General features: G+C 44.3%; 1 protein-coding gene and 1 non-coding gene across 8 annotated transcripts in view; one reads left to right on the top strand and one right to left on the bottom strand.

Moving 5' to 3' along the window:
• Positions 1-24191, bottom strand: part of FAM110B (family with sequence similarity 110 member B) — a 155602-nt gene that overhangs the window by 46665 nt on the left and 84746 nt on the right. The window contains exon 1 of one of the 7 annotated variants that reach the window (XM_053247630.1): positions 21727-21882. The exons of the other annotated variants lie outside the window; for them this stretch is intronic. The gene's annotated coding sequence lies outside the window, so the exon portion shown is untranslated. Of the gene's footprint in view, positions 1-21726; positions 21883-24191 lie in introns of those variants that run through there. 7 annotated transcript variants of the gene reach the window in all.
• On the top strand, positions 10619-10696 carry TRNAS-UGA (transfer RNA serine (anticodon UGA)). Its single transcript has one exon. It is a non-coding gene; the product is annotated as a tRNA-Ser (tRNA).

Below are 24191 nucleotides of genomic sequence, written 5' to 3'. Positions count from 1 at the left end.
ATGAACATAAAAAGTGAGGGCCTGGTGGACATCAAGCATATGACAATGGCGTTGTGCATCATCTACAGGATTGGGAAAGAAAACTGGCAAGATAAGTGGTTGAGATTGATGAAAAGAGGAGATGACCTTGGGTAAGAAAGCGATGTCCAGATGGAGCACCACCTTGTTTTTGTGAAAGATGAGATAAGGAGAGTCCACCTGGAGGGTTTGTAGTACGCTCACTCATCTAGCAGACATTATAGATACTAGGAAGGCTACCTTGCACGAGAGGAGGTCCAGAGAGATTGTCTGCAAGGGTTCAAAGGGATGTCTAATGAGACAGGCAAGTACTCGAGAAAGATCCCAGGGTGGAGACATGATGGGGGTGTCAAGGTAGAGGTGGGCTAAACCCTTGAGGAAATTCTTGATTACAGGGTCCTTGAAGAAAGATTTTGAGGTAGGGTGCCACTACAGCCACCAGATCAACCCTTAAGGAGGAAGATTTGAGGCCTGATTCTTTTAATGAAAGGAACTAAGTACAAACATGTTCAGCAGAGGCCTCATTGGGGTTCATGTTCCTGGGATTGAGAAAGGCAAGGAAGCGATTCCATTTATGCTGGTATGACTTTATAGCTGCAGGTTTCTTGGCAGCAGAGAGTATGTGTTGCAATGACTGAGGAAAGTGGGTGATATCCACCATGCTGTGAGGTGGAGTTTGTGAAGGTCTGGGTGTAGAAGCTGACCTGCCTGTTGGGTGAGTAGATGAGGGATCAGAGGCAGGCTAAAGTGGTTGCCTGCTGAGAGGCGCAGGAGGTTGGGAAACCAGGGTCTCCTGGGCCACCAAGGGGCAATCAGGATGCAGTTTACCTGGGCATGTTGAATTTTGTGCAGCACCCGAGGTATAAGAGGGATGGGTGGGGGGAAACAGGCATGCTGTCCGACCCACTCAGGTTATGGAGAAGGCGTCGCCTAGTGAGCGGGGTCCCCGACCTACACTGGAGAAGTAGAGCGGGCACTGGATGTTCAGGTGGAACGCAAAGAGGTTGACCTGTGGGTAAAACCAGAATAGAAAGACAGATTGGGTGATCTCTGGGTCCAGCTGCCACTTGTGAGAATCCATTCCCACCCTGCTGAGAGCTTCAGCCTGGACATTGGCCGTTCCTTTGATGTGTACAGCTATAGGCATGATGTGGTGGTCTATGCACCAAGACCATAAGTTGAGAGATAGGTGAAGTAGAGCCTGTGTCACCTTGCCTATTTAGGTAGTGTTGCCAGTCTATACGATCACTACCGAATGGTGTAGGAGTGGTAGGAAGCCCCTGAGTGTCCTTTTTATCTGGAAGCAGGTGATCTAAGAAGGGGGTTAGGCGCTTCCAGAGGAAATTATTGTAGTGGGCGTTATTGTTGGCTAATTTGAAGTGTAGAGTGGAAATAGAATAGTCTGCCAAAGACATCCAATTCCCTCCCCTCCCTATCTGGAAGAGCAGAGGTGGAGCGAGCTCTATTGGGGGAGTACTGGGGGCCTCCACTACTACCGAGTTCAGCATGGGATGATGCTGTAGGAAGTTTCCTGCTTGGTCCTCCTCAGTGTGAACTCTGTAGGAGGATTACAAGTGCTTTGTAGGTTGGGGGAGCTGTGGTGCAGCAGGCCTTGGCAATATCCAAGAGGGCCGCACTAAAAGGAAGAGAAACAGGGGCTCTTGTATCTGCTTCTATCAGGCCTTACCCTGTTGGGTCAAGGGAATGACTAAGAAAGTGGCCATGTGGGATTTGTATTCTGCATCGATCTTGTAGTCCTCTGATGGTGAACCTGGCTTTGAGTGGGTTATGAGGTTGATGGGCCGGGGGGGAGGCTAAGGATGTGGTCTTGGAAATGGAGAACTGGGCATCACCATCTTCATAAGTTTCTTGACCTGAGGTGCCTTCAGCACTTTGAGGGGGTTGACTGTCCAGTGTGTCCGGCTGAGTTGAAGTTCGATTATTGGCTTTATTGACTTGTTGAGTGGAACCGGGTTGTGGGGGAGGTCCCTGTTCTCAGTGTTGGAAGACATGGGTGGTCTTTCAGCTGTGGCTGCAGGCTTGGGTTTCAATTGGCACTGGGGCTGCCGAGGGACAGACATGGGGGGGGGGTTGCATAGGTTGTTTAGGTAGGTGAGGGGAAGCTGAGTTGATAAATTATGGAAAGTGGGAGCGATCTGTGTAGGTTTCATGGTAGGGATGTGCACGGAACTCGTTCGGAGGCCCTTTATGGGGTGTTTTAATCACAGTGCCAGTGGGGGAAACACGGTTGGGGAGGCAAAAGTTACCCCCCCACCCCATCATTGAAATGGCATTTGCCAGTTCTGTGCACATCCCTATTTCACAGTTGTCCCAGTGGTCTAGCTGGGATCGTGTGGGCTGGTAGGGCCATTTGGTGTGGGTGTAGTGCCACTGAGAGGTATCATAAGGGTTGAGGTCCCTAGGGTATGAGTTCATGGTGTTATTGAAACTATAAGCCGCCGTTTGTCCCAATTGGCGTAGTAAAGGTCTATATGAGCAGGATCCTCGTTTGGCCTATGGGCAGTATCGACTCGTGAGGAGCTTGGGCGAGGACAACTAGAAAAGAGTGTCTCAAATTGTGCCTCCAAGTCTCCTTCTTCAATTGGGTGGTCATCATAATCTAGATCCCCCTGTGGAGCAGTTTCAAAATCTGACTGGCTCTCTGTATCGAAATTCTCTTCCTGATCAAGAAATTGATCCTTGGTACCAAGGCTGGTATCGAGCGGCTCCTCTGTATCGAGAAGTTTCTTGGTATTGAGGCCCTGGTGTTTGAGGGGGCTAACAGCCGAGTGCTGTTGAATAGGTGCTTCCTGGAAATGAGCCTGCATTTTATCTTGGGCTTGAGGAGTGCAGGAGCCTCTGAGGAGGGCACCAGGCAATTGAGAGGTTTGGAGGGCTGTCGAGGCACCTTTTACTTCTTCTTGCACTTAGTGGAAGCGGTGAAGGTGTTTGAGCCTGAGGTTGGTGGGGCCGTGGATGAGGCAGCCACTGTAGCAGAGGACATGGACTCTGGTGCCATGGGAGCCATAGGCTCTGAAGGCCTTGAGGAGACGGGTGCACTGAATGAGGTGGTAGTGGCCGAGACAAGGGACTGTGAGCCGGAGGAAGGTGCAACCAGGATGAAAGTGGCTTGAGTTTGGGTAGAAGCTGCCTCTAAGACAGAAGGGCTCATTCCCACAGCCAAGATCTTGGCTCAATTCTTTCGGGCCTGTTTAGTCAATTTGGCGCAGTATGCACAAATTTCAACCTTGTGGGATTTGCCAACAAAAGAGGCAAAGGCTGTGCTGGTCGGTAGATGGGAGTTTGGCCCTACAGCGGGCCCAGCATTTGAAAGTGGTCTTGCTGGCCATAAGCAGCCAAAGGAACAAAAACTGCTGGCCCCTGCACAGGGCAGCTGGAAAGGAGAGAGGGCAGTGAACACAAAATAAGTCAAACTGCTGACTGAAAGAGTGGAAAAAATGAAATAATAAGAAAGAAAAACAAACTAGAGGTTGGAGATAGGAAGGAAGAGGAATAATAAAGTTTTGTGATTTTTTTTTCATAGCTCAGAGCAACACACAATCGAAGTGTCTATCAGCGGACAGAAAAAGAGTGGAGGGAGGCCATGTCGTCACTGGAATGGGAAGGAGCTACCGTCGACTGTGAAGGAAATTGGCTTGGAATAAAACTTGGACGAGGTCACTGCACAGGTGCAAAGCACATTCATGTAAATCACAGAGACCATGTCAAAGAACCCCATCTACCCTTTGAAATCCCTGTCAACCAATCTCCCCCTTGTACTGAAGATGCTGCAGGCAGCCTCTCAGGGAAGGCTCTTATGCCTCAAGCTCCTCCAAAGCCCCAGCAGCCCCAAAGGAAGCAGGCTACTCTTGAGCAGTGGTGCAGAGGGTTTGGTGTCATTCCAAAGCCGGAATAGATCACCCAGCATACTGGCTCTAGATGGCCAGCCCTTTAAACTCGTGGAGCATGCCAGGAACACCTTCAGCTACTGCATGGTGCTATCACTCTACCAGGCATGCAGAGGGTGATGACATGTCTGTGGGACACATCTGAATGAGTAAGGGTGGACCCCATGGCTACCTCTCCCTGATGCCCCACTGGTGGATATGGATCCCGCTGCTGCTGCTTCTGGCACTGGCATGGCTGAGGTTGGACATCATGGGAATGGGAACTGGTGGGATCTCCTGCACGCCCAGGTCCTTGAGATCATCCACTCAGCAGACCAGATTGAGGGGACCATAACCCACATGATTGATAAGCAGGCACCCTCTTCTGGCTCCATGGTCACAGATCATTATGGGGGTGGGGTCAATATTGTGAAGGCAGTGTGTGATGCCAGATTAGTTGGCATCCAATGTGCAGCTCATGCACTGAACCTGGTGGTGAAACTTCCTCTTCCAGCTCTGCCAGTGCCACCAGTGATCTGATTGAGAGCTGCCATAAACCCTACTAACTTGGCAAAGCGGCACCTTTTAACATGGTGATTCTCTTTATTTAGCAGGGGGAGAGTAAATCCTCCCCCAGCACAGTACCTCCAGTGACTATTGCTGGTGTCTGTCTGATGTTGCTTTTTAGATTGTGAGCCCTTGGGGGACAGGGAGCCTGCTTGCTTGCTTATTCATTCATTCATTCTCCGTGTAAACCACCCTGAGCCATCTTTGGAAGGGCAGTATAGAAATTGCATGCATGCATGAATGCATAAATAAATAAATAAAAGGATTGTGGGCTATTTCCATAGGAGTATTAAGTGGGGGCAGCTGCTGGTCCATCTCCCAATTTGCAATGGTCATCAAATATCCATGAGGCCACTAAGATTCTGAGTAAATGGAAAGTCCTTCTCAGCCAGGTAATCCTGATCTTCAGGCACCTGAAAAGGCAGATAATAGTGTTCCTGCAAGATGGGATTGTAGTGTACAGCTCAAGGGTGACATTTGGCAGGTCCTTACTCTTTTAAAAGAGCGAATAAGGCTGGAGCCACGGTTGGGGAGACACGATGTACATGTTGGCATCATCTCTCTCTCTCTCTCTCTCTCTCACACACACACACACACACACACACACACACACACACACACACACACACAACCAGTGAGAGGCAGCATATGTGGCTCCAATTACATCCTGGCCGGGTAGATAGAAGAGCTGGCCAGGAAAGTCAGAGAGGCTGAAGTGCAGGAAGGGGTCTGGATGAGGGGCAGCAGGAGTTAGCTGAAACTCCCCACAGCACCAACAGCACTTCTGTTCACTACATGCCTGAACCACCATCAGGATGACCCTCTTCCATGCGGGCATCTGCTCTGCAAGTCCTGTCAAAGCAAAGGTCATCAGGGAGTGCAGGGATCATCAGGGAGCACTGAGGCAGCCATGCAATGCTACCTGGTGGAAGCAGTGGAGGAAGAGATCTGCAATCCCCTGATTTAGGGATGTGCAAACCAGCTCGACATTGAGCTAGGCTGGCTTGAGGGCAAGGTCTTGTGCTGAACTGGGCCCTGTTTGGCTCAAGCCGAACCCGACCCCCCAGACCAGCTCGGGGCCAGTTCCGGGGTTCTACATGGAAAAAAAGTTTTAAGTTACCACCTCCGGTGGCCTTGGGGGGTGTTGTTGCTGCCACAGATAGTCCTCCAGTGGTCTTCTCTCCAACTTTCCCCACGCTTAAGAGGGCTGTTTTAGCCCATTTGGGGGCTGTTAGGGCCCTTTCTGCGCTGGCTGTGGCTACTTGGGAGGCTGCTGTGCATGTGCACAGGCCATTTACATGGCCAGGTCACAACCTGGCCACGCAAATGGCCAGTGTGCATGTGCGGTGGCTGCCACCACCAACAGATAGGGCCCAAATCGGACCTAAACAGCCCTTTTTGACCACCCCCTCCCCCTGAACAGAGCCCAAACCAGTTTGGACTCAAGCTGGACTAGGGCCCAGTGCAGGCCTTCCTTTCAGATAGACTCTAAGAACATCTGGGCCAAGCCACACGCTAGCAGGGCAGCCCCAAGGCAATCTTCCTGCGGTGCCAGAGTTGAACATGCATGTTCATCTACCTAGGCACAGTATGTGTTTGCTTCAGTTCTGCTGCTGTCTTTTTCCTAAGTTGAACCCTGACTTTTCACCAAGTTCAGTTCTCCCTTTAGTTGTTCCAGCCACCAGGCCACCTAGACTCTGAGCACCCCTGGACCATTCTGCAGGCCAGGGAACAGCTCCAAACCAATTTTCTGTGATGCCAAAGTTGGATGTGTGCGTCTATCTATCTGTGCAAAGTATTTGTTTGCTTCTATGCAAACTAGTCCTAGTTCTTTTTTAGTACCAGCCTTTACTTCACTTGTTTTTCTCGAAGTTGTACTCTGTGTTCTCCAATGCAGGCCTTCATTTCAGTTAGACTCTGAGCACACATGGGCCAATCTGCATGCCAGCAGAGTGCTCAAGCCAATCTTCCTGAGGTGCCAGGGTTGAACATTGGTGAACATCTGTCTGCACAAATTAGTCTCAGAGAAAACAGAAAAACTGAAGTAACACCAGAATTAAGTAAACCTCTGCCTCCACCAACTACCAAATCCACCCTCTCTGCCTGCCTGCCACCCATCTGTCAACCTCTACCATCTGCCTGCCTGGGCACTGCCATTCAACTATGCGTGTGTTCCATCATAGGGTGTGAAGCTGTTCATCTGCAACCAAATGCCAAGCCACTGCGTTTCTGAGTCACCATCTGCCAACAGCCTGCCACACTGTGCTTGCCTGCCATCCTCTGCCTACTATGCTCTGCCATCCATCTGCCAACTCTATCATCTCTAACGCTGTAGTACTGCACCAAGCCAATGCGCCTCTGACATCTTTGCCAGACTTCTTCCACCACCTGCCTGTTTGCCCACCAGCTGCTTGCCTGCCTCTGCAAGGCATTTACTTATTTTAACCCATTTTAAAAGCGAGTAATGGACTCTCAGATGTAACATCAATTTCACTTGGATTCTCATCATAGAGTTTTCTACTGGGATTTTCAGATGTTAGTCCAATGTAGGCATGAGTGAAGACATGCTTTAAAAAAAATCAGGGAGATGGACCAATTCCCTCCACATTAAATACCCAGAATCCTTAAAACCTGTACTACATTTGTGCAGCTATTTATAGTGTTCTGCCAAGCCATTCTGGAAATATAAAATGGGGAGCAAGAAAGTGGGGTGGAAACTTTTGTAACTTTACATGATGACAAGCCATTTATAGGACTTTTTAGGCCCCTCAAAAGAAGATTCCTTAAAAAGCACCGATGTGCTTCCAATCAAATATATAGAGTCCTGTCATCCTGTATTACACGTACCCAGTTTCAGAGCTCAATGCCCAGCTATTCCTGATTTGCGATCTGCCCCCATTGTCCTCAAAGTTTTTTTTAAAAAAAAACTCAATTTTTATCGCATTTCTTTTTGGAAATGTGATACCCATTCGATATCCAATATCCTTAGGGATCCCTAAATCAGGTTCTAATAATTATCAGATTGTATCAGATTTTATGGAGTGCCCAGGCCTAGAGAGTATATCATTTTGTTCACTGGGTAAAGAGGCACCTTTTAATCTGGTAGCTTTTTAAAGCTTTAGCAGTGGGAGAGCAACTATCCCTATACATCCCAGTACAGCATCTCTCTAGTGGCTGCTTGCCAGCATCTTCCTTGTGTCTCTTTTTCAATTGCAAACTCTTTTGGAAAAGGAAACCATTTTCTCATACCTTTTGCTATGTAAACCACTGAGATTTTTTTTAAATATGTACATTTTTAATATTAAACAAGTTTATATACTTTTCAATAAAAGGGGTTCTCAGAGTAGTTTACATAGCAAAAACGATGATAAATGGCTCATCCATTACATAGCAAAAAGGATGAAAAATGGCTCATCCTGAGCCATTTTTGGAAGGGCAGTATAGAAATTAAATTATTAATTAATTAATTAAATGGTTCCCTGTCCCAAAAGGGCACACAATCTAAAAAGAGATGCAAGACACCATCAATAGCCACCAGAGAGACTTAACTATAATAAACAAGTAAATTGTTTATAATAAATAAGTGATTGCCATGTTGCTCTAGGGAAAACAGAGGCATGGAATAAGAAAGATTATATTTTCAATTGAGGCTAACTCTGTGCAAGAGTAGGCAATGGATTGAGAAGCAAAACAGAAAACTTGCATATCATGAGAATTTGTATCTTTCTTGGAGCACATGGGTAACTATGTGCTCCAATTGAATAGTTGTAGGAGTTAACAATATGATTGTTGGTTTTTATTTCCTGCTTGGCTGGGCTTCTTCCAAATGTGGACAGGCCGTTAATCAAATCAAATCAAAGAAATATACTGTCTATCACTTACACCCTTGAATAATAATAGAAAGCAACTGTGCTGGCAGGCACTCACTCCTGTATGGTGCAATTTGCTCTCTCTTTTTTATTTTACAAAAGCTAATTGCATGCATCTAAATGACCATTCAAATTTGCTGAATGGTCTTAACCAGGGGCACTGGTGGAATGACCCAGGCATCTTATTCCTCACACCATCCTTCTGTCCTGAACTATGTTGTACTGAAGAACTGCTGCTGCACATAGCTGGTTGATGGGGCACTTTAGCTGCCAGTCCAACAGGGATCAAGAGACAAACGTAGCCAGAAGGTCCCATCTGGCCCTACAAAGCTGCCAACTCTGACTTCGCACCCCAGTCTATGCAACTCATGACTCAGGTGGAGGCTGAGCTGTCCTTGCCTGCAGTCCTGATACTAAACATTTTCAGTATCTCTATACCACTTTTCATCCAAAGTTTCACAATACATTTTGAACAAAACGTCTTGACACCTTGCCTCATAATCACAGACAAGCGTACGCAATGGTAAGGTAGATGTATTGTAGATGCACCACAACCTGTACCTGCTGGTGATCTGAAGACACTGGAAGGGGAATGTAAGTCTAGATAATATGAGTCAAGATAGTTCTTCATAAGAATGGATGCCTATAGTTCAGGCCTAACATTGCAGCTCAAAAATAGCATCACCTAGCGAATCTCGAGAAGACACACACTCACTCAGTGGGCTGAAGAGAAGTTTTTGGGGGCAGTTTCTCTCTATGTTATGCCAAAATTGATACAGCTTGGAAAGCATAATGAGGAGGGGAGAAGTATTTGAAGGCCTTCATTATTAGGGGTGTGCATGGTCTGGAGTCCCACCCGGTCTGGCATGGGGGGACTGTTACTTTAAGGGGGGGTGGTAGTACCCCCCCGCTCTTCCCCCTCCGGCACTGGTCCTTTGAAAAATCTTCTTGGGGCGGCAGAGTTCCTCCCTGCCGCCCCTGCCCCCGTTGTTGTTCCTAAAGGGTTAAAGAGACGAGGGCACATGCACGTCGCTAGCGCTCGTCTCTTTAACCCTTTAGGAACAATGGGGTAAGTACCACCCCCCCTTAAAGCTACATGCCCCCGCCCTCCCGTACCTCTGGACCGTCGGACCTCTGAACTGGTCCGGCGGTCTTTTAAATTCATTATCCACTATGACAACTGCTTTTACATAAAAGATATACTTTGCTTCAGTGTTCAAGCAACAATGCAACTCACAAACAGCTTGAAATTATGTATAAGCATCCCATCTCAAAAAAGAAAAAGAAAAGAAAAGCCCTGTCTTCACAGCACATTCAGAACAAGCTGTCCCCATAGAAGCCCCAAAGAACAACACACACAAAAGACAAAATTAGCATACGATACTTCTAAGTAATCCACTCTTTGCAGTCAGATACTCAGGAGGCGGAAGAGAAACAGCGTCTTTCAGCTGCTAGTGCTACACCTACTCAAAAGGATTGTCTACCAGCCGTGCCATGCAAGAGATGCTTCATAAAGAAGTGATATTTTTTGGCATATAGCACAGGCAGCCATGTTGCTATTACTTTCTGAAATAGCCTCCTATTTACTGTAAGATGCAAGATTTTCTTCATGCCTAATGCTCTCTGTGCTTGGTCCAACACAAATAGCCTGCATTTTAGGTATCGACAAATGTACTTTATTACAGCCATTGACCAGCTGTAAAGTAAGTATCAAGAAACCATCAAAAAGCCAAAGGGCAAATATAAATGTTAAGATCACCAGAGAGATACTGCGTGTGTGTGTGTGTGCGCGTGCACGCGCGCGCGCGCGCGCGCACACACACACACACACACACACACACACACAGTACCGGTGGCAAGAGCTATGTAATGCTTAACAGGGAATAGTTATGTTGAGAGTTTCTATATGCCTACAAGATATCCCTGACAGCTTCTGGCAGGAACACGGAACATCAAAACAGTAATGATTCCATAATAAGTACTTCTAAATTAGATCTGATCCAAAACTTCTCCTAGAAGCAATTCTGACAAAATTTGAGAGCTTAAGTGGGGCAAAAAACAAAAAGAGGGTGTAGGCAAGAAATTCTTGTTAACAAGAAATTCTTGTTAAGTTCCATAAAAGGTGGCTTACTGTGATGACAGCAGCTACATTTTCTGATTGTTTTTAAAGTGCTTTGCCTTTCCAGGAAGCAGTGCCACAAGCAGTGCTGAAAGCACTAGCCTCTTCCTGGTGGCCAGCTCTGACTGACATTTTTGTTCCCAATATGGGGCTATAGTGGGGATGAGCCTGTAGCTCAGTGGTAGAGCATCTGCTTTGAATGCAGAAGGTTCTATGTTCAATTCCTGGCATCTCCGGGTAGGGCTGGGTCAAGACTCCTACTTGAAACCTTGGAGAGCTGCTGCCAGTCGTGTAGGCAACAGAGAGATATGGAGCAATGGTCTGAGTTAGTATCAAGCAGCTTCCTATGTCCCTATGCAGCATCATTCTGAGAAGACTTCTGTGAGGCAGAGGGTAAACAGTGGCCAGAGCTGGTCTCCAGGAAGCACTTTTGAATTTCCAGTGTTGTTTCTGACTGCCACCACCTGCAAAGGCACAGGATAAACTGAATTGACAAAACCTACAAACACCCAACCTGAAAACAGAAAACCATACAGGCACAGGAACACACACACACCTCTGCCACCTCCACTAAGAAGTGGTAAGCTGTCTCCCCAAAAAACTGCTCCCATTTTTGCCAGCTCAGAATGGGCCTGAGTTAGCAATACTGAATAGTGGCTCCACACTAGTCATCATGGAGGACCAGTTCAATCCACAACATTAGAGACTGATTCAGACGCTCCAGCTCCACATGATGATTTATGACCCTGAACAGAATGCTGGGGAGACTGGGCCAAATGGCATGCTTTCACTTTGCCACACGATAAGCTCAACAATTCATCTGAATCAGCCCATGAGTCATTACAAGGTGATTTCTGGAAAACAAACTGTAGTTGCCAGTGAGAAGAGAAATTAACCAGAATCATCATCTTTTGAAAAATTGCAGAAATTAGCCCCCTATATTCTTTGGTGGAGAAAAATAGCAGGGGCATTTGGGATCAACTCTAAGTTTATAGTACCATAGAACAAATGTTACAAGCCAAGCTGGGAATCACTCACCACAAGGAGCCTGTGTTCTATAACTCCCCTTGACAAGTATGACAAAAGTTCCCAAAACAGTTTACAATAGATAGATAGATGGATAGAAATGGTTCACTGTCCCCAAAAGGCTCACAATCTAAAAAAGAAACATAAGAGACACCAGCAACAGCCACCGCATGGATGCCGTGCTGGGGATGGATAGGGCCAGTTGCTCTCCCCCTGCTAAATAAAGAAAATCACCACTTTAAAAAGGTGCCTCTTTGCTCAGTTAGCAGGGAAAATTTACCCTGCTAACAAGGAACAACAACAACATCATCATCATCTGATTTCTATACCACCCATCATCATCATCATCATCTGATTTCTACACCGCCCTTCCAAAAATGGCTCAGGGCGGTTTACACAGAAAAATAACAAACAAATAAGATGGAACCCTGTCCCCAAAGGGCTCACATTCTAAAAAGAAACATAAGATAAACACCAGCAACAGTCACTGGAAGTACTGTGCTGGGGGTGGATAATATAATAATAATAATATAATGTATGCAAGGTAAAGTGTGCCGTCGAGTTGGTGTCAACTCCTAGTGACCACAGAGCCCTGTGGTTGTCTTTGGTAGAATACAGGAGGGTTTTACCATTGCCTCCTCCTTCGCAGTATGAGATGATGCCTTTCAGCATCTTCCTAAATTGCTGCTGCCCGATATGTGTTTCCCATAGTCTGGGAAACATACCAGCGGGGATTCGAACCAGCAACCTCTGGCTTGCTAAATCAAGTCATTTCCCTGCTGCGCCATTAGGTGGCATGTGTACCAATCTAAAATTGCAACCTTAGAAGCAGATTAAAGCAGCTAATCAGAATAAGAGTAGTTGGACATTATAAAATGTAGTCAGAAACACACATAAGATTATCCATGAGAACTATAAAATGGTCTTGTCAAAACCATGAGATCTGCTCTCGATACATGCTTTCTGAACTTCTCATTACCATGGCACTTTACAGCATGTGCCTGTGTAACAAGCATAAGAGCCTGCAAGTGACTGACTGCCTCAGTGTTGCACTCTATGAACCTAGGTCTAGTAATCAACATGGCAAGGCAATAAGACCAGTGTCCCCTGTAAGAGGGTTCCCAGATGTTGTTGACTACAACTTCCAGAATTCCCAGCTGCAATGGCCTTTGGCTGGGGATTCTGGGAGTTGCAGTCAACAACATCTGGGAATTCTTCTTACAGAGAACACTGAACAAGACCCGAGGACCCACCAAGAGATATTGACAAGAAGAACACACTTTGAAACAAGACTGCTGCTGCTGAGACCAAAGAACACACACAGAAGTCATGCTGCAGTCCCTTTGCTCCTCCTGCTAGGCTTCTGGGTAATCTCTCATTTGCTAGTCAGAAGAGTGCCTGGTAGTAGTGGAAGCAGAACCAGCTCATCACAACGTTCACATATTCCTGTTGACCCCAACACAATTGACTTCACTTCAAAGAAAGTAATAGCAGGGCTAAAAGGACTATTTAAAAGTGGTCTCTCTCTTTTCAGCTCCCATCCACTGCAAGTGCAGTCTCAGCCCCAGTTCCTTGTTGACTTCCATATTCAGCACCAGGTAGTGACAGTGGAAAGGGAGATGGTAACAGAGAGCATCGAATAATGGAAGAGCAACAAAATGTGTGAGTAGGGAGCTCACAAAAACCTGATGCACCCCTGATATAAAAGCACACAAGTTTATTGCAAAAGACACATAACATAAAACAGCTTTGTATTCATGCAAAACATACTTGCACCATTTTAAATGCAAATTAATGGCTTTGAAAGATAACATTTTCCAAAGCTTTATGAGATAATAATACTGCCAGCAAGTATATCATGTTTTAATACGAAAGATGATGGCAGTGTCACCTTTTCAGGCAAAACAAATTAACTGGTAGATCACAATATCTGGGAAACAACAGTTGAGGTCTGTATTCCCCCCCACCCTTCAAACTGTAGGATCTATAGTTTAATAGGTGGCTTGTCATTTGATGAAATGTGTACAAATCTTGTTGATTTTGTAGTATGCAATTCTGCTACAAAAATGAGTAGCAAATTATTTCATCACATGCACTCTTAACATCTAATTTTTCATGAATGAGACTAGCCATGTGCCGAAACAACTTTATTTTAGACATTTTATCTATGGCTCCTCGCCTTAAAATATTAAAGTTTTACAGCACATTTTCACTGCCATTCTCCTGTCAAAGGCAATATTTATGTATCCATAGAAATCAGATTCATCTGAAAGCAGGCCTTATGAATTTTTTACAAGACATTATGAAGAATTTGAAGTGCATTGCTATCAACTAGGGACGTGATGTTTAAAAGTAAAAGTGACTTAAAAGTATAGTCATTGGTCAGATTTCATTTCACTCTGTTGTTAAGTATTCATTAATTTTTCCTTCATTAAGTCCAATAAAAGCAACATTTAAAAATGAAGATAACTGTTTTGGATTAGTGTGTAATTGGTACTTCCCAACAAAGGTTTCTTCAGGCCTTGGATGCTCTCACAGCAGCACCCCAAAGCCACACAGTAACCTGAACCTCCACTTATTTTGTAGTTTTGCTTTCCTGGAATTGCTTTGTGCACCTCTGCTTACAATCTAAAGAGCAAGCCAAGAACATGGGAAACTTGTTACACAAAATAACTTCAGCAAGCCTCTAGAACCCTGGATCCACGACTCATTTTTAAAACGGTATATTGCACTAAGTAAGGACCAAAAGTCAGGCGAGATTGGCTTAATCTTCAACCCATACCTCTCCAGTGCTGCTTAACCTCAAAAATGGAAGTGTCTATGGAAGAGTCTCCAGTTATGCACTTTAGCTTCTCTCTTCCATTTACCTGGTTCACGTAATTCCACAACCTCATGAATATATTCACAGCAAAAGCACCCACTGAGTTTTCCCTCCCAGCCCTCAATACCTCCTTTACAGAGAAGAGGTAGTCACCCTACATAATTATTTGGAATTAGCTTTTTAATGAAGGTTACTTAAACTGCATTTGTACATCAATTCAGAATGTAAGGAAGATGGGTTTGTAGGTGGAGGACAAGCTGTCTGGTTACTAGGTTATGAACAAGGGTGCCAATAAATATTTTGTTGTATAATATCTCATGTATGACAAGCCTGAAACCTTAACTTTTCAAATACAAAAGTATAGCACTACTTCTTGAGCACAGGAGCAAGAGTCAGAGTTTTTTTTTTAAATATAGCCCCCTGTCACATCCTCCAGTATGTTACTACTACTAAATTATAGTAGTAGTTTGCATCTGTAGTGGGGCTAGCTTGCATGAACCCAGAATTCTAATACAGTAATATCGTTAATATAACCATGTTACATTATTTGTGAAAGAGTTGCAGACTTGTGTCTTCATGCTACAGGAAAGAGGAAGGAAAAGAGGATGTTGCAAGAATCTCATTTAGCAGAAGTGAGATTTAAATAGCTGACCCTTCTGAATTTCACCTCAGAAAACACTCACCACTTAGAAGCTGAGAACAAATACCCAAATATCACAAATTATTATTTTCTTTTGCAGCTAGCCATGAATCAGCTCTGTCATGAATCAAACTATCCAAGACTCTGAGGCTAAACTACACACTATGGTAAGTTTATTATTAGAGTTGATATGCTTGGTTTTCTCCACCTAAACAGGCATCAGGATAGGCTGTTTGCCTCAGGAGGAAAACATGGCATACTGGAGCTCTTGTTTTTTGGGGGAAGAGGAGCCATGGGGAGAAGGCCAATCTGGACTAGGACTGTAGGAACAAAATTTGAAATCCGCATACTACAACCCCAATTGTAAATTCTAAATTGGAACTGCAGTGAGCCCAATCTAGATTGGGGCTGCAGTGTGATGACTTTACATTTTGCTCCTGCAGTCCCAATCCAGATTGGGCTTCTCCCCATGGGTTCCGTTTTCCCTCGGACAAGAGCTACAATATGCCAAGCTTTCATCATAGGGCAAACCACCTACACCAACTCCAGTTTATGGGGGGAAAGGGAAGCAATCACTTAACATTTCATTTGGTCCCAAGTAAAGGTAAATAAAATAGTGGCACTGTAACATCTTGGAAAGATACATTTCTATTGGCATAATCAATATGGAATCTCTACTGAAATCCATGGAACCACCATAAAGAACTTCCACAGTAACTATATAATAAAGTATCATGGAAAGATATTTCCAGTTGATTGTGATGTTGAAGAATGAATTATATGCTCATTTCCAGTGTTAAATTTAGAATTATTATTTAACTCAAACCAAAACAAGGATGGACACCTGTATATATTCTGTAACAACAACAACAACAACAACAACTCCTCCAAGTAATTACAGACCCATAACCTGCCTGCCAACCATGTTCAAATTATTAACTGGAATAATAGCAGATGAAGTCATGCAACACTTATTAACTAACAAAAAGCTTCCAGTTGAGCAGAAAGGAAATTGCCCGAACACCAGAGGCACAAAAGACCAGCTGCTGATTGACAAAATGATTTTAGAAAATTGCAAGAGAAGAAAAACAAATCTAAGTGTTGCATGGATTGAATACAAGAAAGCCTTCGATTCATTGCCTCACACATGGATACTAAAATGTTTAGAAACAACTGGTGTCAGCAAAAACATTCAGATATTGATTAAAAAAGCAATGAGCATGTGGAGTACACAGTTAACAATCAATGGCGAGACACTTGGACAGGTTAGCATTAGAAGAGGCATTTTCCAAGGGGACTCAATATCCTTTCTGTTGTTTGTAATCGCCATGACCCCACTTTCACAAATACTAAACAAAGCAGGCCTTAGATACCAAACATCTAAAACATCCAGTAAAATCAACCATCTGCTGTACATGGACGATATGAAGTTGTATGGAAAGTCCAAGTCAGAAATTGAATCACTGCTAAACACTGTCCGTATATTCAGTAGTGATACAGCAATGGAGTTTGGACTAGACAAGTGTGCTGTATTAATAATGAACAGAGGAAAAATAACAAAAACAGAAGGAATAGAACTGCCCAATGGAAGCAAGATCAAGAACCTGGAATAGAAAGAACCTTACAAATACTTGGGCATTCTCCAGGCTGATAACATTGCACACATTGAAGTTAAAAGAAAAATTGGAAGTGAATACATCAGGAGAGTTAGAAAAATCCACAAGTCAAAACTCAATGGCGGGAACACCATACAAGCCATAAACACCACGGCTATACCTATTATCAGATACACTGCAGGAATAATAGACTGGACCCAGGCAGAGCTAGAGAGGCTAGATCGTAAGACCAGGAAATTAATGACCATCAATCATGCTCTGCACCCCCGCAGAGCTGTCGATAGGCTATACCTCCCTCACAGCTCAGGTGGAAGAGGAATGCTGCAAGTCCATCAAACAGTAGAGGAGGAGAAAAGAGGTCTTGAAGAATATATCAAGGACAGTGAAGAAGATGCACTTAAAATGGTCAATTACTAGAAACTATTCAACACCAATGAAACAAAGCAGGCCTACAAGAAAGAACAAGTCAAGAACTGAGCAGAAAAATGGAAAAATAAGCCACTGCATGGTCAATATTTGCACAATATAAGTGGAAAATCAGACATCACCAAGACCTGGCAATGGCTTCAGAATGGCAACTTGAAGAAAGAAACAGAGGGTTTAATACTGGCTGCACAAGAACAGGCACTAAGAACAAATGCAATAAGAGCAAAAGTCGAAAAATCAACCACAAACAGCAAGTGCCGCCTTTGTAAAGAAGCAGATGAAACCGTGGACCACCTAATCAGCTGTTGTCAAAAGATCACACAGACTGACTACAAACAGAGGCATGACAAGGTAGCAGGGATGATACACTGGAACATCTGCGAAAAATACAAGCTACCTGTAGCCAAAAACTGGTAGGACCATCAAATTGAAAAAGTCGAAGAAAATGAAGATGTAAAAATATTATGGGACTTCCGAATATAAACAGCAAACATCTGCCACACAATACACCAGATATAACTGTAGTCGAGAAGAAAGAAAAACAAGTTAAAATAATCGACACAGCAATACCAGGGGATAGCTGAATAGAAGCAAAAGAAATAGGAAAAAAAAATCACCAAATACAAAGATCTACAAATTGAAATTGAAAGGCTGTGGCAGAAAAAGACCAAAATAATCCCAGTGGTAATTGGCGCCCTGGGTGCAGTTCCAAAAGACCTTGAAGAGCACCTCAACACCATAGGGGCCACAGAAATCACCATCAGCCAATTACAAAAAGCAGTTTTACTGGGAACAGCCTATATTCTGCGACGATATCTATAACAACAGCAACAACATTGACAATAAAGTTCAGCCATCCCAGGTCTTTGGGAAGGACTCGATGTCTGGATAAAACAAACCAGTCAATAACACCTGTCTGACTGTGTAAATAAATAATAATAATTGAATTCTGCTGCAAGGAAATCCCGATTTTACTCTTCAAATGTTTTTTTTCCCTAGACGGGACACACTAATGCAAAAGAAAGGTTGTAGTGACACATTAGGGACAGATGGGATAAACGTTTCATCTCCTAGACTTCTCCTAGTTTCATCAGAATATTTCACAGCTACTGGTTGCAAACAAGCCTTGATAATAAGGATCATAATTGCTTTTGTTTATTTTTTCAAAACAGGCCTTGAACAATTTTTTTAAAAAAATCTAGGAGATAGCCCAAAAATCTAGGTCCTAGACAATGGACACTTGACAAGATTACGGGACTTATTGATGGACATTGTGGAGGGTGGGGGACAAATGGTCTTCTCTTTATCCCCTTTACATACCTAGAACAGCAACAGAGCTGCCTGGGACAAATAAAGATTTAACTGAACTACGACTCTGAATGTCCTACTATTGCAAATTTAGTTAAATTTCTAGGCTCCCTAGTGCCTGGGGTTTGTCAAGTGATGTTTTAAAAAGCATACTATTGAAACATATACCAGTGTATATAGGAAATTCTGAGTTGAGAATAGCAGTTTTATTTAAGGAGTGCATAACACAATACTCATCAAACTGCCAATCACAGTTAACAGGTAGACTAAACTGCCTATTGTTGCTGCCAGTTTAGGACCACACAACTAGGAAGGTTGTCAAGTACTTGGGAGACCACAATATATGCCTGGTAAGAATGAAGATAATGTTTAGGCTTTAGGCTTAAGCAGTGGACATGGACAGTCTCTTTCTCAAGTAATGTTCATCTATCGCTACTTGGACTACAGCTTTATCCAGAGGTCCTGGTTTTCAGGCCTGCTCTCAACAACATATAAACGATAATAAAGCATTCATGTTAAACAGAAAAGCCTCTAAAACCAGAAAAAGAGAGTACAGGACCTTAAACAGGCAGGAAAGAGGACAGCCAGCCGAAGTCCTCCTAAAAACTTCAGCAGTGGAGCTGCTTATAGTGGAACTTATAGTGGATGGACTCAGTACACTGTGGGAGAAAAAAACTACGATCAAGCTGATTCATACAAGTCAGACCACGGGCCATGTCATTCAGAATAGTCCATTTCCACTGGTTCTCCCTTGGGCAAGGTCTTGCATGCATAGCTTTGTAACCAGAGATTCTTTGAATTGAGATTCCAGAGGTCGAATCTGGCACCTATAGTCCTTGCTCTACTACTGAGCTATTAGCCCGGCTGCATTTACCCACAGCACCACATTCTAAGTAGAAAGTCATGTCATGCACAATCCTGGGATGAGCAAAGGAACATAGGAAGCTGCCATATATGGAGTCAGACCATTGGTCTATCTAGCTCAGTATTGTCTTCCCAGACTGGCAGAGGTTGCAGGCAGGAATCTCTTTCAGCCCTATCTTAGAGAAGCCAGGGATGGAACTTGAAACCTTCTGTTCTTCCCAGAGTGGCTCCATCCACTGAGCGAAATATCTTACAGTGCTCATACTTCTAGTCTCCCATTCATATGCAACCAGAGCAGACCCTGCTTAGCTAAGGGGACAAGTCATGCTTGCTACCACAAGACCAGCTCTCCTCTCCTAGACCAGCTGGCTAGACCTGGCCTACACATTTAACCGAATAAGGTTAGAATAAGAGTTCTGAGGTGGAAAAATACACTGTACTTCTTCAGACTGGAAAGGATGGATGGATCACATTTTTGAATGCTTAGCTACTTGATAAGAAAATAGAATGAACCTTGAAAACAGAAAATGAGCACAACAGGAAATGAAATAAAACTTCTGCCTGGTGTTAAAATTTTGCTTGCATGGATTTGTTTTTACACAAGGGAGCATTCAAAACGTCCCCCTACCTGAAGTTTGCAGTGTTATAGTCTAATCTACCAGGCCACTGCCAGAATTCCTACTACTACGCCATTCTGTCACATGTGTAGGCTGATCTACACATGCAGCAGAATGAAGGAGTAGAATGCATCATCACTTCAGATTGCAGGTGAGGATAAATCACACTTAAAAAATACTTCTGTAAGGAAAAATAAGTCCTTACAAATGGAAAACTTGCAAAGCAGGAAAAGGACTGAGCAAGTACCATTCTTCCTGGTACTTCAACCTTCTTCAGACATTACAGAGATTTGGGGGGTTGTTTTCCTTACTAATGGGGCACAATAATAATTGCATTTATTATTATTTATTCGATTTCTATACCGCCCTTCCAAAAATGGCTCAGGGCAGTTTACAAAGAGAGAGAGAGAGAAATAAATAAGATGGATCCCTGTCGCCAAAGGGCTCACAATCGAAAAGAAACATAAGATAAGACACCAGCAACAGTCACTATTTGCTACATGCAGAGTGAAGAGGTGCACTAGTTCCACTTCAGAACTCTAGCGGACAAGCAGGACTTGTCCTGCTTGATTTGAGCAAGATTTCCAAAAAGCATGTTTCTATCAGTTTCAAAGTTTTCATGGGCATTTTCAAACTTCAGCTGTTAAGCTGTGGACACTGATTAGCATTATAAAACAATTCCATCCATGATTCAATACAGCTCACTGGAAGAGAGTAATACTTGAAATGAAAAATGAAAAAAATTTCACTGAATGAGGTTCCAGAACAATCCATTTGTCTTAAATCACTCCATCAAAGTTGATATACATTTGAATATATTCCTAAAAATTCAAATTAGAAGGGATCCAAGTGCAAATCCCATAAAGAAGCTTGAGTTCTTTAAATCCCCATGAATGCTTCCATATGATCTCTCTCATTGCTAGAGACTGATAAAGAAAAATGTATTAACCTTAAGTTACCCCTTTTAGATCTAGCATGGTTTTAAGTACAGCAAAGTTATCTTTTTAGGTACAGTAATCAAAAGAAAGAAAACCTTTGATAAATCAAAAGCCAACATCATAACTATTTGTCAACAGACATTAACATTCTTGTGTATGCTTAGCTTGGCTCTGGACATCTTTTTAATAAATGCTATGAATAACAGACACAATTCAGTAGCCAGAACCCAATAAATGATCAGAAGCAACCCAATAACAGAAAGGTAACAACATTTTCGGTGGAACAGGCTTTTTTAAAAAAGGGTTGTTTATGACAGTTGCATCTTAAGACAACAGTTTCAAATATTTATTTATGCTCAATAGGGACACAGGAAGCTGTCATATACTGAGTCAGACTATAGGTCCATCAAGCTCAGCATTTTCTACACAGACTGGCAGCAGCTTCTCCAAGGTTGCTGGTAGGAATCTCTCAGCCCTATCTTGGAGATGCCAGGGAGGGAACTTGGAACCTAGATGTTCTTCCCAGAGTGGCTCCATCCCCTAAAGGGAATATCTCCCAGTGCTCATATATGTAGTCTCCCCTTCATATGCAACCAGTATGGACCCTGCTTAGCTAAGGGGACAAGTCATGCTTGCTACCACAAGACCAGATCGCCTCCCTCAATGTAAGAAAGATCACTGCAGACATTGCTCAGAAATGCAGCATGCAGGAAGAGAAATTCTAATATAAACAGAATTTAAAATTAAACTATATATCTGTCTTTCTAAAACTGTAATGCCTCCCTAAATAGTATATGCCTTTTCACATTGCTTCCTCAAAGCTGGAATGGGCCAATTAAGTCAAGGTAAAGGACCTAGAATGACTTGTCTTCCTTTCTTACAGATCTTATTTTTCTCCCCTCTTCGTCCCTGTAAACCTTGCAGCACATGGTCCTTGTTAGGGGTGTGCACGGAACTGGTCCGGCACTGGGGTGGGGGGTTCCAATTTAAAAAGGGGGAGCTTTACTCACCCCTTCCAGTTAAAAAGCGTATTTCTTGTAGTAATTGGGCGGCAGGGTGCCGCCCGCTTCAATCTCCGAGTCTGGCCGGCCGCGGGCTCCTCCTTGGTAGGCATAATCGGGCGGCAGGATCGCTCCAAGTCCCTGCCGCCCGCCCTCTTCATGCTGAGCAAGCCCCCCCCCCGTCAGCTGGCGGCCGCCCCCTGTGCATATTAGGGGGTTCCCCCCTCCCCTCCACCCCCTTCTTGCCAAGTATCCCCCCCCCTCCATTACAGGAGGACGGCAGGAGAACTCCCTGCCGTCCCCCTTCTCCTTTGCCGGCTGGGCTGCAAATGGTTCCTAGGAAGCCTTTCGCGCGCGTGCGCGAAAGGCTTCCTAGGAGCCATTTGCAGCCCAGCCGGCAAGGCAAGCAGACGGCAGGGAGTTCTCCTGCCGTCCGCTCGCTAAAGTTAACGTTAACTTTAGCGAGCGGGCGGCGGGAGAACTCCCTGCCGTCCGCTTGCCTTGCCGGCTGGGCTGCAAATGGCTCCTAGGAAGCCTTTCGCGCACGCGCGCGAAAGGCTTCCTAGGAACCATTTGCAGCCCAGCCGGCAAAGGAGAAGGGGGACGGCAGGGAGTTCTCCTGCCGTCCTCCTGTAATGGAGGGGGGGGATACTTGGCAAGAAGGGGGAGGAGGGGAGGGGGAACCCCCTAATATGCACAGGGGGCGGCCGCCAGCCGACGGGGGGGGGGGGAGGCTTGCTCAGCATGAAGAGGGCGGGCGGCAGGGACTTGGAGCGATCCTGCCGCCCGATTATGCCTACCAAGGAGGAGCCCGCGGCCGGCCAGACTCGGAGATTGAAGCGGGCGGCACCCTGCCGCCCAATTACTACAAGAAATACGCTTTTTAACTGGAAGGGGTGAGTAAAGCTCCCCCTTTTTAAATTGGAACCCCCCACCCGAACCAAAACCACCCCGTGACCGGACCGGTCTGGAGGCCTTTAGAATGGCCTCCGAACCGGTCCGTGCACATGACTAGTCCTTGTATCTCCATTTTTTAAATCAGACATTGGATGGGAGTAGGGACTGCCAGATAGCCTGTTCCTCTTTGTTGTGCTTTTGTTAATCCTAGAAATACCCATTAAAATGTGTGACACACTTTTCAGCAAAATCTAACAATGTCCTTTCTCTATATATATTTTACAGTGGTTGCACACATTTTATAACAGCACTTTATTTGGAAAGTTTCCAACAGATATACTGGCACAATCTGATTTAATATGCAATGTAATGAATTCTATAGCAAAAGTCAGTTTGCAGTCAAAACGAAAGACAGTGGGCAGACACATTATTAAATGTGATTAGGAATAAAGTACACCTTTGCAAACACCAAAAACAGCTTATTTGCAAGCAACAGAACTAGACTGGCTTACATTTGTTCTAAGAGCATCTTCATGTGTATATTTATAAGATGCCCTAACAGGAAAGTGAGGCATAGGAAATTAGCTACCTCCAGCTATTATATGCATGATGGGGATGATTCTGATTTTTGCTTTTCTTTATTCACATTTTAAAACCATTTTAAAAGCAATTAGTAAACAATCAGGCATGCATCTTTGTAACGTAATGTTCCTCTGAGTTTCTCAATTATCCAGACACATTTATGGCTGAGTACTCCCATGTTGCCACCTTAAATAGTACAGCAGGGAAATGCTTGACTAACAAGCAAAAGGTTGCCGGTTCGAATCCCCACTGGCACTATACTGAGTAGCAGCGATATAGGAAGATGCTGAAAGGCATAATCTCATACTGCGTGGGGGGAGGCAATGGTAAACCCCTCCTGTAGTCTACCAAAGAAAACCACAGGGCTCTGTGGGCGCCAGGAATCAAAATCGACTTGACGGCACAGTTTACCTTTACTCCCATGTTACAGTGATATGGAAGTCTTTGCTTGCTGCCTTTCCAAAGACGAAAGTAGGCACTGTTTTTAAGAACAGAGGAGGAGAGATAGTGGTACACAGTAGAGTTATTGTTTCACATCCTGAGCAGACTCATTTCATCATAATCCTAGAGCACTACAAACACCTGGCAAAGTGTGTCTGACCAGAGGTGCAAGTAGAACAAGGCTACTCACAATGGGAAATGATGTGCCTGTCACATTCTCTCAAACTCTCAAACACTATCATCTGCCTCAGCAGTATCAGAACTGGTTTAATACATGGCACAAGATGACCTTCACGCTCATGTTTACAAAGGTGCCCTAACAGGAAAATGGAGTATGGGAGGACAACAATCTACCTTGCAAGCTACAGAGAGGGTTTGGAGGTGGGTGAGGGGGTGACAATGTAGGAAACAGCTCTCATCATAGAAGGCATAGCTGTTACATTAATCAGAGCCACATATGCTACGTACATAAGAATACTCACAATAAGAGAAACACACAAAAACATAACATGCTTTAGGCATCTATGTTTATTTTTCTAAGCATCTAGAGCTCA

Source organism: Hemicordylus capensis, chromosome 4 (assembly GCF_027244095.1).
Source record: "Hemicordylus capensis ecotype Gifberg chromosome 4, rHemCap1.1.pri, whole genome shotgun sequence".
Classification (NCBI taxonomy): Eukaryota; Metazoa; Chordata; class Lepidosauria; order Squamata; family Cordylidae; genus Hemicordylus; species Hemicordylus capensis.
Note: the sequence above shows the minus strand (reverse complement) of the source record. Positions and strands in the feature narration are given on the sequence as shown.